This window comes from Eptesicus fuscus, chromosome 5 (assembly GCF_027574615.1).
Source record: "Eptesicus fuscus isolate TK198812 chromosome 5, DD_ASM_mEF_20220401, whole genome shotgun sequence".
NCBI classification, from domain to species: Eukaryota; Metazoa; Chordata; class Mammalia; order Chiroptera; family Vespertilionidae; genus Eptesicus; species Eptesicus fuscus.
Genome location: NC_072477.1, coordinates 44,360,595 through 44,378,246, shown reverse-complemented (window position 1 = coordinate 44,378,246; position 17,652 = coordinate 44,360,595).

Here is a 17,652-nt window from a genome sequence, read left to right as displayed (position 1 = left end):
TCTCCTTCCTCGTTTGATCTGTCCCTTGCTAATTCCCATTCTCCCCGGATGCTACGCATAGGGAGGGGGCAGAGGAGAGCCAGAGAATACGTGTGGGGCCCCAGGATTTGGGATATTTCTGCTGGCGTGGCCAGAGGAAGCTCAGAAAAGCCCAGCAACCATTTTTGGAGTCCTCCATTTTTCCAGAAATCATTCACATAAATGGCTGGGAAAGCTCCACAAGGGGTTAAAAACCAATAAAATACCCGTCTCTAGTAGCACAGAAGCCTGGCAGGGGTGGGGGTGGAGGAGTGAGAACCAGACAGCTAAATGGGTTACCCAGAAATTACAGGAGGCTTTTAAAAGAAGAAAACTTAGCATATGTCAGGCCTATAATGTATAGACAATAATTAGTTTCCACTGAATTTTTGTATTTAATTTTGTGGTGACTATCTCCTTTTACATCATGCATTCAGCAATCACTCTTCTTCTTGCTTAATATGCACAGTAATCTTTCTCCTCCTATGTCACATATTCAATAACTCCTCTCCTCCGGTTCCAGGGGCGTAAGATGAGGGAAATGTCACATTTTAAATTAGTAACAGCTGTGTTTTTGTTTTTCCATTTCACCTCCACTGATGCCCTGTGCGTACCGTGAGCTCCAAAAAGCAACATGGGCTCCCTGCCTGCCCTGGTCCTCAATTCTGAGGCCTTTGGGAGGGCTTGGCTCTGAGGATGGGGCACACCCCGGGCACCTAGCAGGCCGGAGAAGGGAGCACTGAGCGACTGGCCTGTCCCATCCCTGCCGAGGGGAAGACACGAAGCTCTCCCCACCAACACCTGTGAGGGGTGGGCTCCACCTGGGCTCACGGAGAGGACCCCGGTTCTCTGTCTGTTCATATCCGTGGGCCTCTGTGTCTGAACTCCCAGAGGTTGCCTTTGCTTCTCCCTGGGATGTGAAGGAGCGGACAGCCGTCAGGAGAGCAAGGCCAGGACTTGAGTGAGGTAAGGGAGGCATCTAAGGCAGCGTGGTCGGCAAACTCATTAGTCCACAGAGCCAAATATCAACAGTACAGCGACTGACATTTCTTTTGAGAGCCAAATTTTTTAAACTTCAACTTCTTCTAACGCCACTTCTTCAAAATAGACTCGCCCAGGCCGTGGTATTTTGTGGAAGAGCCACATTCAAGGGGCCATAGAGCTGCATGTGGCTCTCGAGCCGCAGTTTGCTGACCACTGACCTAAGGGATAAAAATTTAAGGAGGCGCTGGCTCCCAGGTGCCAGCCCTGCACTTGCAAACCCTAAGAGCCAGTACCTCCTTAATTTTTTCAGCCCCAAGTGCTGTGCTTGCCTCATCCAGGCCCTGCTCTTCAGAAGGACCAACTCCTTGCAGGTCTGGAAGTCAGAACCCTGAGAGAGAGAAATGGAAGAACAAGTGACTCGGGAAGGGAGTTCATTAAAATGCTTCAAGGGACTCCGAACTGCCAGAGTGTTGTTGTTGTTTTAAGACAGAGAGGAATTTAGCAAGAAATCAATCAACACACATGCTGATAACTTATTCCTTGACAAAAAAGAAACAAAACCCCGTTAATTTTTTGCAGCCTTTGGGTAGCCAGTGTCTATTGCCACTAATTAATTTTCCAGGATTTTCATTCTCCAGATATCTCAAAACATGGTGTGTCTGTCAGCCCCAGGAGGCATTGCCAACATCTGCTGTAGGGGTTGGTGATTCTGGAACCCATACCACACGGAGGGAGGGGCTGAGGAGCACACAGCAAGCTCTGGGAGCTTCGGCGCCAGGCTCCGCGACCCTGGCCTGCTCCGCTACCACATCCCTGGGCCTGTTCCAGCCAAGAGAACAGCACTCGGAACACAGAGCAGTGTGTGCCCCGGGATGGACATGAACTCACACACACACACACACACACACACACACACACACACACCCCTCCTGCCTCAGTTTTCCAAAATGCAAAATGAGATTGTACGCAATCCAGTTTCAGATTCCTGGACCCAGGTTACCCTGCTGAGCATTAAAGCCATGTGGATCCTTGTCTAGTCTGTAGACTGCTTGAGGGCAAGGATTGAGTCTAATTCATTCTGGCCCCTGCCCCCCTCCCCCAAAGCACAGTGCCTAGCGCCGTCTTACACACAAAACATGCCCAGGTACGGTTTCCCGGGTCGCACTGCAGCCTCCCCCTCCCCTGTCCCAGCCTGCCTGCCATCCCCAGACCAAGCCTTATGCTGGGGTCTCAGGACCCAGGAACCTTGATCTGGAGAGTCCCTTCTGCCTGCCAACTGTACAAGCTCTTTCGTGTCTCCCCAAAGGAGCAAATAAACACATGAGACTTGCCCGGTCAGCGTGGCTCAGTGGTTGAGCGTCGACCTATGAACCAGGAGGTCACCGTTCGACTTGTGGTCAGGGTACATGCCCAGGTTGTGGGCTCGATTCCCCAGTGGGGGGTGTGCAGGAGGCAGCCAATCAATGATTCTCTCTCATCACTGATGTTTCTCTCTCTCTCTCCCTCTCCTTTCCTCACTGAAATCAATAAAAATATATTAAAAAACAAACAAACGAACATGAGACTTGATCCCGTAAAGTTAGCTCCACAGGTGAAAACTTCAGATTAAAACCCAAGAGAGTCTATAGGTTGCAGGCTTCTTCTATAACCTGAGCCCCCTGGGAACAAACAAACGAGCGTCAGCCGGGACCCTCCCCTGACCCGGTTACTCTGAGAGGATGTGAAGGAACGAGAACGTACCCCAAGATTCCAGAACAAATCCGCCGGTGGTGACGTCCCAGGCAGCAGCATCCCTGGTCAGGGCCTGAGGTTTGGCTCACCTTCCTGAGTGGCCTCCTTTAGAAAGTGACCTGACGGGAGGCAGACCCTCCATGTCCCTTCTCAGAGCACCTGAGCCCCACGCACACCCCCTCCCCGAGGATGGGGATGCTGTGCTGCTTCAGGTGAGCCCTCACCCCGGAGCCCTCACACACCGCACAGGCCACAAGGCCACATTGCATCTTGCTCCTCAGCATGGCTTGTAGTTTCCTTTTATATTCTTTTTTTTTTTTCTGTTTCCTCAAACAGTATGTGCCTAGAATGAATACCACACTCTCTCTGGCAGAAAAAAGGAGTGTGGAGGGGAAATGTGAGAGCAGTAATCCATTGTAACACTTTAGGGGAAACTGCAAGCAATTTCCATTCTATTGATCCTCCCTGGGCATCAAAGCCACACTGAGTTTATTTGGAAAATTAAATTCTGGAGCATGTAGCACGAGAGGCCTCTAGTTAAGTTGTCTAGCTCTACGGCCACAATTTAATTACGATCTCACTCTGACTCTCCATTTAAATACAGCACAGGAGCGGGGCACGGGGGAGGCTCCCTGGTCCCGGCATCCGCGTGGCCGTGGCGCCTGGCCAGGACCCCACGCCCACAGAGGAATAGCCACGTGAATCTCAACTACCCTCAGCTGAGCACTCATCGGCTCCTCCTGCTGCTGCTCGTTTACATTTTAACATATGTGATCTATAACAGAATATATTCATTAAACTGTAAATGTTTACTAAGTCAATCCAATATTTGGAGTTTGCTCCTTGTTCAAAGGTAACTTAAACACTGTTATTATTAGAAACAAAGTAACATATTACCGAGGCACAAATTGGTACAATGTGTTAAGTACAGTAAGTCCTCATTTAAATGGGTGTGTTTAGGTTTTGCAACTATAAGTAAAACAAAACCAATTTACCACGGGCTAATTGATGTAAACAAGAGTTAAGTTCCTATAGCATTTCATAAACAGTAATCATCACAGTCCATCTGGTTCCAGCGTTGTGTGTTGTTCTCAGGCTTTGGAGGCTCACCAACAAGTAAAAGTTATGCACAGTGGTGCACACTCGCATGCACACATGCACACACATGTACGTTAGAGGGCCTGGCAGAGATTTTCCAAATTTTTATGTAGCCATCTAAGGACTATGCACTCACCTTCTTTTATCTTCTACTAGAGGCCCGGTGCATGAAAATTCATGCACTCGTGGGGGGGTCCCTCAGCCCGGCCTGCCCCCTCTCACAGTCCAGGAGCCCTCAGGGGCAGGAGGCAACCCGGTGATCAGGGGAAGGCGGCGCCCCCATCACACCTCTGCTGCTGCCATTGCCGGCAGCACAAGCCTAGGCTGGCCCTGGTTACCTGAGCCTCAGCCGGCCCTGGGCAGCTGGGCAGCCACCATCCAAGGCTTGCCTGTGCCTCGGGCCGGCCCTGAGCAGCTTGGGGGCTAAGGGTGGGTCCAGCTGCACCATGCGCCTGCCGCTGCCCGCTCCCCGCCCCCTCCCCTGCAGGGCTGAAAGGACTGGGGGACTTTGATGGGGCTGAGGGGACTGGGCGCCGCCATCTTGTGGCTATGGGTGCCGGCATCTTTGTCATGGTGTGATGGTCAATTTGCATATTCCCTCTTTATTAGATAGGATTATCATCCCAATTGCATGAGCACCTACAGGGACATAGGATGAAAGTTTTAGAATAAAGAAAAAGTCCTTAATAGTGCATACATTTAGCCTCATGAAGAACTCACTACCTTGTTCTCATTTTCCTGATCTCCTCTGTGAAAACCTGGTCACAGTCTAGCACAGCTCCACTGATCACCTTCGGAAACCACTGGCATGGACCGATTTTTCTTCATTAAATTTGTATTTAGAGCTGATGCTGGGAGAGGTGTGGTCTCTGCTTGCTGCTGCTCGGCAGCCCAGGTAATCAAGAGCAGAGGGCCACGTTCATCCCTTCAAGGGACCAACCTTGCACCTTCTGGGTTCCTCCAATGCTGACCCTTTTGCCCCAAAACAAGGCAGCGTCCCACTGAAGTTCTCCTGGAGGAATGTCCTCTAGGCAACCAGCCAGGCCTCCTTCCCTACGTCCCACAAACCAGCACAGAGCCTGACACATGGAGAGTCTCACTTAATAGTTGCTGAATTCCATCGAAAAGTCACTGGACGGTCCCCTGAGCCACAGAGGAACACCCCCCGCCCCCCATCCTCAAGGTGCCCCAGCCTCCTCTCTGCAAGGAAGCCCCCCGTCTAAGGACAGTCAGCATGCAGAATAGGGAGGGAGGGAGCCATGTCTTTCAATGATCTCAGAACCAAAGGCAGTAAGAGCCTGCCATCCCTCCTCCCCTCACCCCCTTCCATGAGCTTGCTCCCCGACTCTCACTGGTCCTGAGATTCCTTTGGGGGAAGTGACTTTTCACCTGCTGCCGGTGCCAGGGGTGAGAAGGACTGGAGAGAGCCGCGATGCTTGATCCACCAGGTCTCTCCCGGGGGAACATCAGCAGTATTTGACAAGCTGGCCAGCTCTCCCGGGAACAGAACTGTCATTACGCCAAGTGGGAAATCATTACCTGATCTATAAATGATTACAGAGAAGTGGGAACTGTCACTACCTTCTGAGGAGTTTGCAGAATTGGGATTTTAAACAGACCTGCAAACCGGTGCAACACTCGGCTCCCTGGAGCAGCGGGTGTATTATTCACAGGGAAAAAAGGCAGAAGTTAGGCACCTTATGAATTCAGGGAGAAAGAGGGGGGTCTCGGGGACTCTGGCTATCAAAGGATTTGAGACCAATCACGGTGTCAGCCAGAAACTTAACTCAAAGGAAAACATAACCATTCAGATCTTCTGCCTGACAGTCTGGAGGCCTGCGACTTGATGAGGCCTTTCCACGGGCAAAACAAGCAACCATAGTCACAGCTGCAGGCAACGCGGTCATTTAATCAAAGACACTCACTGCTCTAACGCAGACGGGGACGGTGTTCGGCCTACCCGGACGAAGCTAGTGCGGAGAGGGGAGCTGGTGGCATCCTTAGGTGCCGTGGCCCATCACTAGGGGAATGGATGAGTAACAAGCGGTGAAAACACACTACAGAGAACTCAGCATCAGTAAGAAACCATGGGCGTGGATGCACCTCAAACCATAAAGTACATCCCAAACCACGGTGTCGGGGAGAAACGTTGGGAACGGAAGGTTTGCTGCACACTAAAATGTATGTAAATGTAAAACACATACACACAATGACACTACGTATTTTACAGAGATACATGCATATTTTAGAACACATTCCAAACACATTAGGATGGATGAGGTCGGGAGGAGGGTAGTAAGGGTGAGGCTAGGGGAAGGAGAAAAGACACAAAGGAAGACCATACAAAGCTATTCACTGAGTGTAATTCACTCAGCTCCCTGCGCCTGCAGTCGCGCCTGCAGTCCACAGACAAGCGGGGGGAAAAGAAGCAAAAGTCCAGACTGCTGAAGACAGGGCTTCTCAAACTTGGACGTGTATGCAAATGTCCTGGGATCTTGTTAAAATGCGGGTTCTGAGTCAAGGGCAGGGGTGGGGCATGAGGTTCCGCATTGCTAACACGCTGCGGGGCAGGGGGATATACAAATGCTGCTGAGCCATGGACCTCACTTTGAGCTGCAAGGGCTTAAGAGATTTACCCAAGATAAAGGATGAGCAGCAAAGTCCAAGTAAGAGCCTACATATCCAATATGGATGAATTTCAAAATAATTATGCTGCATGAAAGAAGACAGACAAAAAAGAGTACATTATCATAATGGATGCTTCCATTTATCTAAACTCCTAGTACATGCATACTAATCCATAATGACAAAAGGCAGATCCGTGGCTGCCTGACCAATGGATTACAAAGGAAACTTTTGGAGATAATGGATATATTCCCTATCTTGGTTACGGTGATAGGTTTGCTGGGTACATACCTATGTCAACTCATCAAACCGTATTTCAAATGTGTGCAGTTCACTGTGCATCAGTTATACCTCAACAAAATGAAAACCAACACCAAGGCCTGTGTCCTACCTCCCTCTAAAGATGCCGTGTCTGCATGTCAAGCGGAGCAGAACAGTGTTAGCTAGGAAATGCTCTCCACGGCTGGAACCTCCCCATTGTCTCCTCCAGGCTCCTGCCTTAGCCCAGGGACCACCATCCCACCCCAGGCCTGCTTCGGAGTCTGTGCCCCAATTCCACCCTCTCCACCTTCTCATCCATTCATCTCCTAACCCCAACACTTTAAATCCTTCAAGACAAAGGGCATAAAGACCAAAAGCCAGCCCTGGCTGAGGAGCTCAGTCGGTTAGAGTGTCATCCCCAAAACACCAAGGTTGCAGGTTCGATACCCTGTCAGGGCACAGCGGGGAGGCAGCCAATGGATGCATAAATAAGGGGAACAACAAATCAATCTCTCTCTCTCTCCATCTCCTCCCTCCCTCCCTCCTTCCCTCCCTCCCTCCCTCCTTCTTTCTCTCTAAAAAAAAAATCAATAAAATTTAAAAAAAAAAAGACTTTTAAGACCAAAAGGCACACCCTGCCTTCGGTGCCTCCCACCTACTCCCCAAAAACCCTCTTAGCACCCCTCCCCTCTCACTCTCCACCCTGCCACACTGACTTCCTTTAGTTCTCCCAAAGCCCTTTCTACCCCCTCGGGATCTGTCTCCAATGCCCACCTGCTGCCCTACCTCCCTTGCCCCGCTCAGGTGCCCCTTCCTCACAGCCTGTCCTGACCAGCGCCCGGCCCAGGCTCCGCTGCTCTACCTTTCCCTAGAACCGAGCTCCTTTCCTTCCGAGCGCGGGCTCCGGTCTGTCCCCATTCCTGGGCCAGTGTGAGTGCTTGATGCAGGCTTGCCTCTTCTCCTGCACCAGGAGCTCCAGGAAGGGGTGCCATTCTCTTGCTTACCTCTCTGCCAGCACCTCGCACAGTGCCTGGCCCACAGGAGGCGCTCCGTAAATACTCAGCTGCTGAAAGGATGTTCGGTGAACTGGCCGAAAGGGCCTCTGGCCATCCCTAGGGAAAGACATCACTAGGATTTGGGGACAACAGCTCATCGACAACCCAGACTCAAGTCCCGTGGAAAAGACCCGAACCACAATCTACCAAGAACGCAGGTAATCCACAAGTTCTCCCTTACATTCCACCTGGTCCTTAGCCTTCCTTTATAAGCAACTTTGCATATTGTAAACAGCATGTTTGCTTTTGTGAGCCTTTTTCTTCCCACAGTTTCAACACCATTATGTTGGGATAGAATTATTTCCTTTCTGGCTTGGATCCCACACTGTGGTACATTTCAGAGGATGATATGGACCTAAACAAAAGTCCCCTCAGGCAAGGCTGCCAAGCCTCAGGACTTGCTCCCAGCCCAGATCAAAGGCTCTGGAACCAGAGGGGCCACCCCAAAGGGGCTGAGATGGAGGGGATGGGTCAGGAGCAGAGACACCAGGAGAAATGGGTGCCTCACAGGGAGGAAAGGTCAGAGGGCAGGGGTCAGAGGCCTGGTCGGCAGCCAGGCGCCAGATAGAGCAGCTCATCAGAAGTAGAGCCAGGCAGGGCTCAAAGGGCTGGGCAAACAGCCAGGCACCTGGAGACCCAGAGGGCCTAGACTAACCCCAAGCAGCCCCTGCCCCCCGCACCCTTCACCCTCCCAGAGCTGCCATCACTCCTGCTCTTCCCTCTGCTATAGCTCTCCCCCTCCCCGTTAGTACCCTGGTCATGTCTCTTCCCAAATCCTATCCAAGTGTGAGGACCACCTCAGCAGCTGCCTGGGAGGACAGGAAGGGTAGACCTCTGGACATTTCTTCGTAAGTCCAGCCACGCCCCGCCCAATGGGGACATGGACATGCGTGAGGGGTTTCCCTGACACATCCCATCATTCTCAGGCTTCTCCATAACTTGAGATGACACAGGAGGGAGGAATTTCACAGCACAGACCTCCTGGAAGTCAGAGAGAGATTCACGGTGAGCTGTCCCTGAAGTCCAGGCATTGCCCTGGAGCCCAGAGTTTTTGTAGGAGGAGCAGCTGACACCTGGGGAGCCAGTACGGACCCTGTCCACCCTGTCCCTGGACTGCCCAGTGGGCCTCTCTCTCCCGAGCTGCTTCCTGAAGACCCACAGGGAGGTGAGGCTGTGGGCATCCCTTCTCGGCCACAAGCCATCAGAGTCGGCCTCCGTGGCGATAGAGCTGGCATCATTCTCTGAAGGCTTACAGGTCACCCTAGGTGGCTTCCAGAAAGGAGGCTAGGGAACAGGAAGCTACCCACAGTGGGGGATCATCCTCAGGAAAACGCATGGACCACGTGACATGTGGCTAGTCATGGCGTACTCCTCCGGCTCCCTCACTCAGGACCCGGCTGTCTGTCACGGAGTGGACCTGACCTGCTGAGCCAACGACCATGCTGAGCCTCCCTCCACCCAGTGGATGGGAAATGAAATCCAAAGGTGAATTCCCCTCGTGCGAATAACAAAACGTTAATGGATGGGCAGTTTATTTATCGCTTTCTCTCCTCCTTGGCAGCTGGGACAGGCATGATTATCACCTCCTGTGAAAGAGGAAACTGGGGCTTAGAGAGGTTAAGAAACTTGCCCAAGGTCATACAAGCTGGTGATGGCTGAGCCAGGGCTTAAACCAGAGGCAGCAACAACTTTGAAATAAATCCCATCCACCTTGTAATCCTCGCTCTGCCACCCACCAGCTGTGTGACGTTGGGACCGTTAACCTCTCTGAACCCGTTTCCTCTCCTAACAAACACATTAATTACTATCTATCTCACACAGTACCAGGAGAATAAAACAAGATGAAAGTGCTGCGACAGAGAAAACAGTTAATAAGTGTTTGTTTCTTCTTTCCAATTCCAAACCATAAACCATGTTGTTTTGGGACCATTCCAACATGGAGGTTGCAAAGGACTTTTCAGTGAAAAAGGAAACACGTTCTCAAGAAAGTGGGATCTAAGAACATGTCTGGCCAAGCAGGTCTCTGACTTCAGCCACCTGGGTGCTGCAGCGCCTTCTCCCCCTCCCCCCTCCCCTGCCCCTCCTTCCAAATGCCTGGAAGCCCGGTCATTGTCCACTGGCCCACCCACTTGCTGCGCGTGGTACGGAGGCTGTGCCGGGCCTGCCTCTAAGGGGGGAAGTCCATCCACAACCCTGAGACTGACCAGAGCTGAGTTTCATACCCAGGGACCAGCCGGCAGGGCGGCTTCCCTCCCATCCCCATCTCCGATTCCCGCAGGCAGGCCCCAGGTGCATGGTGGCATCACAGCAGCCCTGTGAGCTCATGTGCAAAGCACCTCCTCTCCCATCTGTTACTCACTTCACCTCCCTGGAGCCCTGGCCGAGGGGCAGCGAAGCAGTTGTCAGCCCCCTTTCACAGGGAAGAAAATCACAAAAGATTGTCCAGGGTCATGGGGCTTGATCTCAACAGACCAGAGCCCACATTTCTGTCCACCTCCATGTCCTATTCCAGTGCCCTTTACAGAGTCCCATGTACTCCCTGAGGACCCCCAGCCAGAATCAAACCTAAACCTCCCTGCACCAATGTCAATTCCATGACATTTTTATGACTGAGCTATAGTTGTATAAGAAAGTGCCCTTGCTTTTTGGAAATTCACATCGAAATATTTAGGGGTAAAGGAGCATCATGTCTCAATTACCAAACAGTTCAGATAAACACACCCAGGGCAGGGTTTCTCAACCTCGGCACTATGGGTATTTGGGGCTGGATAATTTGGTACTGGGGGGAGAGAGGACTGTCCTGTGCATCCTAGGATATGTAGCAGCACCCTGGTCTCTACCCACTAGATGCCAGTAGCACCCCCCCCACTCTCAAGTGTCACAAAATTGTCTCCAGACATTGCCAGTGGGGCCAAAACTGCTCCCTGTTGAGAACCAGAAAGAGAGAATGTCAAATGTGAACCTTACTTTCCTGTAAGTCTGAAATGATTTCCAAATAAGAAGTTTAAAAAAAACTGATGAGCACTTAGAATCGAAGGAAGGAAGGAAGGAAGGAAGGGAGGAAGGAAGGAAGGGAGGGAGGGAGGGAGGGAGGAAGGAAGGAAGGAAGGAAGGAAGGAAGGAAGGAAGGAAGGAAGGAAGGAAGGAAGGAAAGAAGGGGAAGGGAAGGAAGGAGGGAGGGAGGGAGGAAGGGGGAAGGAAGGAAGGAAGGAAGGAAGGAAGGAAGGAAGGAAGGAAGGAAGGAAGGAAGGAAGGAAGGAAGGGGAAGGAAGGGAGGGAGGGGGAAGGAAGGAAGGAAGGAAGGAAGGAAGGAAGGAAGGAAGGAAGGGGAAGGGAAGGAAGGGAGGGAGGAAGAAGGAAGGAAGGAAGGAAGGAAGGAAGGAAGGAAGGAAGGAAGGAAGGAAGGAAGGAAGGAAGAGGAGGGAGGAAGGAAGGAAGGAAGGAAGGAAAGAAGGAAGAAAGGAAGGAAGGAAGGGAGGGAGGGAGGGAGGGAAGACCTTGCCAGGTTTCCAGCTCTATCTCTGCCCAAGGGCCTTGGCTCCCAGGATGGTTATGCTCCCACAGCTGCCCGCATCAGCATGTGCCAGAGCCTGCCAGACCTCCAAACACATGTGCTCCTTGAGGCCTCAGCCCTGAGGAAGGAGCTGGAACGTCCACTGGACAGAGGGGGAGCCCAAGGCTGCAAGGGAGGTGCCAAGGTGCCCCAGGACTTAGCCCTGCTCCTTACCCCTTTGCTCCCAGCAAGCACAGACTGAGCACTGGGCTCTCCCAGCCTCCACCGAGCACCTGGCGGGCTCCTTTGCAAAAAAAAACACACACCCACAAATGTTAATCACAGGCACATTTTTTTTAATCCTCCTTTCCCCAGGGACATTACCGGGCTGGGCAAAGTTGCCTTTCAGATGTTTCCAAGTCAGCAGATTTTGCCTCCTGCCTTCGCCTTTCGATCTGTGATTATTCAGACTCAAACTGGCTAGCTGCCATGAGGAGCAACTTGGTTACCCAGGGGAAAAATACCCCAAACTTCCCAATTAATAAAGAAACAAAGAAACAAACAAGGCAAGGAAGGCAGTCGGGGGAGGAATGGGGAGAGAAGAAAAGTAAATTGCACAAATGCAAATTAGAATTATTTAAAAATTAAAAGTTACTCTTTTAAATTATTTAACCTAATTACCACCTGGCTCTCCTGTGGAGACAGTCGCTAGTGTTCTGTGGAGCAGAGAGGATTAAGCAGAATCCTGGGGCACTAGCACTAGCCAGGCGAGGCCAAGAGAATCGAAGTTTCCATATACCTGTGAGTTGGGGGCGGAGGGAGAGGTGGGCTGTGGCACAAATAACAGTAAGAAAGGGGAGTGAGAAGCGTAATTAATGTGGGTATCACATTTCATGGTTTACAACCCACTTTCTCATTTTTATTTAATCCTCACACCCACCAGAAGGCCCACATTGCTATTCCCATCGTACGCATGAGACGCCAAGGTTCACGGTCACAAAGCAATAAACCAGGCCTGCAGCCCTGCCCCTACACAAAGGCCTGGGAGGCCCTTCCCCCCTGCCCCCGCCCCCCCCCCCACCCCCACCACCACCACCACCACCACCGCCACCGCTGCCTTCCTTGCCTTGTTTGTTGGACCAGACTCCAGGAGGACATGGGAGGGGACAGTCAGACCAACCTGTTCTGTTCCCACCTGTGTTGCCGCCCTGCTGAGTGATCCTGGGAAAGAAACCTCACCCCCCTACGCCTGTTTCCTCGAGGAGAAGGGGGGATGATACTTACCACATGGGACTGTTAAGAGGGTTTCAGGAGACGGGTATCTAAGGCACCTGGCACCTAGCCAATTTTCAATGAATGGGGCCCTTACAGCTCCAAGGAGCAACTGGGGAAGACGAGGGGCATTACATCTCCGTTCTACCCTGAGCTGGCAGGCCAGGCAGGCTGCACACTGCAAGCATCAGGAAGCTCTAAAATTCCCGCAGCCCATGCGTGCTCCCAAAGCAATCAACCAGAGTCTCGGTGTGTCTAAGGCCTTCTGGGCGAGTCCAACACGCAACCACAGTCATGGCCCTGTTTGCTAATCTGCCTCCACTTAGAATGTAGCATGAAGACATGGATATAAACGGATTCCTCTGCAACCGGAGGGATTCGGGGCAGACACTCAGTGGAGCATTTCTCACGGGCTCTGGAAGGGACGATGTGAACATCCCTTTGGGGGGATGGGTAAGAGCAGAAATGAGTCCTCTGTGACAGAGAACAGAAGCAAGAAGAGCCGGGGGCTCTCCAGAAGCCCTCCCCCAACATGTATGTGACCAAACCAAGCCAGGTCCCCGGGCAGTAGAAGGGCAAGGAATGGGGTAGGAGGGGTGGTGGGTGATCATGAGACAGCTCCTTCAAAATGCCGCACAAAAGCCTCTAAGTGAGCCTTGCCCACGTGAGACCCTCAAAGGAACACTCCAGATGACAAGACAGACCCACCCCACTCTGGACCTTAGGACATGCACACCATCCCTGGGGTGGCTCCATTCACCACCCCACAAGGCACAGTGAGATTCACAATACACCCCCATAGGCCCTGGGCACTATTCAGAGCTTCAATTTCCTGTCTATTAATCCAGGAAGGGTCTAATTTGCATGTCATTTGCATAAATTTACTTGTTTCCAGTCAGAAAGACCCCAACACTAAGCAGGTGAGATAAAATAAATTGGCTTATTTATTGTCCCTCCTGCTGCAATTGTATTCCAACCTAACATCACGGAGTCACAGGGGAGATTTTAACACTGCAGCCTGGAGAGGGCCTGGCAGAGGTTGGAGGGGTGGCGGGGAGAATGAAGACACATCCTGGCTGGACTTGCAGGGACAGAGGAAAAATCGTTTTCTCCCCCACATCAGGCCAGGGGTAGGACGGAGGGCTGCCTCAGAAGACGGGCCAGAGCAGTGTCACTGCTTCAATTACACCGCCAGACATCAAAACCTATTTCGCTGCCCTGTCCTGGAGGAAGGCCCACTCTTCAGAACGGTCATTTAATTCATACAGACACCCTGTCAGGGCCAGAGCACAAAGGATTCCGCTTTTAAGGTCCCTCCTGACTCTAAGCTCTTACACTAGGGTTTCAATTGATGCTTTGCATCACATAGTTGGTAGGAAAATCGATTATATTAACAGCTGGCACCAGAATTCCTCTGAGGGAGGGAATTGTCTGGGGGGTGGGGGAGGGGGCTTTGATATGCTGCTTCTGAGACCTGGACCCTGAGGGCAACCAAAGAGGGGGCACCACAGAGAGGGCGCCACGGAGAGGGTGCCAGAGAGCAGATGCCATGAAGAGGGTGCCACAGAAAGGCTCCATGGAGCGGGCACTGTAGAGAGGATGCCACGGAGATGGCGCCATGGAGAGGGACCACAGAGAGGGCGACTGTCTGTCTGCTTTTCTCTGAGAAGAGAGAAGGGCAAGATGGGATGAAGCCTAGGATTGATGAGGGTAAGTCCCTGATGTCAAGATGGCTTCAGACTGAGCCATCAGCCCAGTTCAGATGACCTCTGTACCTCTGTCAATTCCCAGAAATCTTGAGCTCATGGAACTATTCCAGTGACCTCAGTGGGCAACCCTTAAGCCCTCACCCTGGGGCAGCAGTGCTCCTCTCAGGAAGGCCACTTTCCATTCTTCTGAGTGACCACTAACCTCCTCTCCCTTGGAGCAGGAAAGCACTCTGCTGCCTCAGCAGGCGCTTGTGCTGGTGCAGAGCGTGGTCCCTGGCCCCTGCCCTGCAAGCTGGGTTATCGCTGGAGCCCATTCATAGCTCCCTGTCTTCAAAGGATGAGGTAAACTTCTGTTTGTTTTCTCCTCTACTTCTTGATCCAAAGAAAAACCCAAAGGCTAAGAAATGCTGCTTCTAGAAACAATTAAATGGTTCTCAGCTTCCCTCACCTGGAAAGGAGTTGGCTTTGGAAATGAACGTCCCTGCTTTTCACATCCTGATGAAAGGACAATGGAGCTCATCAGTAACAGCACCACCAACTGGGTCTATTTCACAGAGGAGACAGCCTTGCCTTTCCAGACGTGATGGGAAGACACAGCCCCGCCCCCAGGGACCTCCCTGTCTGCTGTAGGGCAGGAGGTGCCTGTCCTGCCCTACCGGAGTGCTCTGCCACACAGGAATACCAGCCTTGCCTAAAAGACCCACAGGTACTTTTGGTTATGGTAGAAACTCATTTTTTTACTCCAAGCCATTGTGACTCTACACATTTATGGCACATCCTCACCCAGCTGTTCATGGTCCCAGGCTGAAGCAGATTCATTTGTGTTTCTATGGCTGCCCCTGTTCTGTCCCCGATGACTCCCTTAGTTCTTTGAAGGGTTTCCCACTTCATTCATTCATTTCTGGGACAAAAATTGATTAAGCACCTACTATGTGCCAGGCACTGTCTTAAGCACAAGTGTATGATATTAAGCCAAATAGGTATAGACCCTAAATTCACGGCGCTTACATTCCTCAAGAGAGAGATATAAATAGAATAATCATTAAGTATGTAAGTACTAACTATAATATAGCTATATTAATTTGCTAGGGCTGCTGTTACAAATACCACATATTGGGTGGCTTAAACAACAGAAATGTATTTCTTTACAGTTCTAGAGGCCAAAAATTCAAGATCAAGGTCTTGGCAGGATTGGTTTCTTCTGAGATCTCTCTCCTTGGCTTGTAGATGGCCATCTTCTATCTGTGTCTTCAGGTGGTCTTTCCTCCGCGTCCTAATCTCCTCTTCTTATAAGGACACTAGTCATGTTTGATTTGGACTTACCTATATGACCTCATTTTACTTTAATCACTAGTTTAAAGGTTCTATGTCCAAATACAGTCATTCTGAAGTACTGGGGATTAGCATGTCAACATATAAACTTAAGGGGGACATAATTCAGCTCATAATAATATTCTAAGAAATAAAAGCTCGGGGCATATAACAGTGGGAACAGGTAACAAATCTGACTTGTCTGGGGGTCACTGAAGGCCTTCCTGAGGAAGTGACACTTGAGTTGTGTCTTGGCCTAGGCTCCCCCGAAGGTAGACTCTGAGACAAAGGCATGCATGCAGGGAGTTGAATTGTGAGGTGATCTCAGAGGGCAGGGACAGGGACAGGAGGAAAGACCGGCAACACGAGGATGCACTGTCCAGCAGGCCAATGCGACAAGCAACTGGGCTCACACTGCTGGGATTCCTAGGAAGCATCTCAGAAGTGTCCACCCAGGAAATGAAAGGGAGAGGCATTTATCCATCCCTGCGATTCCCATTGATTAGGGATGGCCACACTGTACGCCTGTATTGGTATGTGGGTTCCCCGGGGAGTCTCTCACCTCAGTGTCAGATCTAAGTCCTGGACAGGAAGTGAGAGGCACGTTGAGTGGACCGAGGTGAGGCCTGTCAGATCACAACTGTGCAAAGCTGGTTAAAGCCTGTCAGATCACAACTGTGCAGGGGCTGGAGTAAGATGTGGAGGTGAGAGGATATGAAATGAGGTCCAAGAGGTATCAGTACAAGCTGTGAGCTGCAGGATGCGGAGGGGTGAACCAGAGAAGGGTAAGTGCAGGAAGAGCTTGCTAACGGCATGTGCAAAGACCCGGGAGCAGACAGGAACATAGACATTCGGAACACTGAAAAGTCCGTGTAGCTCGAGCTCAGGGGAGAATCAGTAGAGAGAGAAGAGGCTGGGAAGGCAGGCACACGCCAGGCAATGCAGGCCCATATCAAAGACGCGGAACATTACCCTAAGAGGGATGGGAACTATTGAGGGGTTTTAAGCAGGGAAAGGGAGAGCCTCATAACAAACGTGTGTTTTGAAAGTTTACCTACTTAGTGCAGACAGGTTTGGGGTGAAAAGCATGGCTCTTCTGTGACTTTCCTGAAGTGCAGCATTCATCCTACCTGCTTCCAACCAGGAACGAAGGTAACCAAAACCCAAAACAAAGAGGTCAGTGCCTCTAACTAAATGAACTAGTGTCTGTGGTGCCTGTAGATGTATCATGGCTTGAAATGCTTTCCTGGGAAGGAAATGGATAGGGAGGAGGAGGAGGCCTCCTGGGAAAGGAAGAAGATGACTGGTCAAATGTCCTAGTAAACATGCTAATGACAGATGTCTGGCAACAAATGAATGAAGTTTGCTAGCAGGGAATCCTTATCTATGGAGTGCTTTTAGCAGATGTACCTGGTTTACCTGGGTGTTTGGGATTGTTTATGGTAAATAAATATGGAAATCTATGAATGCATGGACCATGTATCTCTTTTGTCACTATGTAACTACCTGAGTATAAAACTGAGATGTTTCAAAACCAAACTCGCTCCCTTCTACGGAAGTTACGTAATCACATCAGTTCTTAGAGATCTCAAGTGGAAAGCTGGGCAGAGCAAGGCCTGACGTGCTCAGAAAGGACTTGGTGAGCTGCTGTCATGGTCTCAGACCTCTCCCTGCTTCACTTGTGCCTCCTGTATTCTTGAAATTATTCATAAATCTTGATACTGGGTAAGGTCTCTGATTCAGGAGAGTCTGGTTTGACAATTCAATGTTTTGTGTCATCTCAGCAGGACAATATATGCAGTCTCATCCCAGGTTCATTAAATGCACATTTTCTCTGCCTTTTGGACGATTGTCTCTCACAGAGATGATGTCTTTAGGTTCCAACTATATCTACAAAGTCTCCAAAATTCCTTTGTCCTTGACTGTGTCCTAATGCAGCAATTTTCAATCTTTTTCATCTCACGGCATACCTAAACTAATTACTAAAATTCTGCGATACACCAAAAAAATGTATTATATTTTTTGCCGATCTAACAAAAAAAAATAGATATAATTTAGATTCGTTCACACTGGATGGCAATAGTTGTGTTGGCTG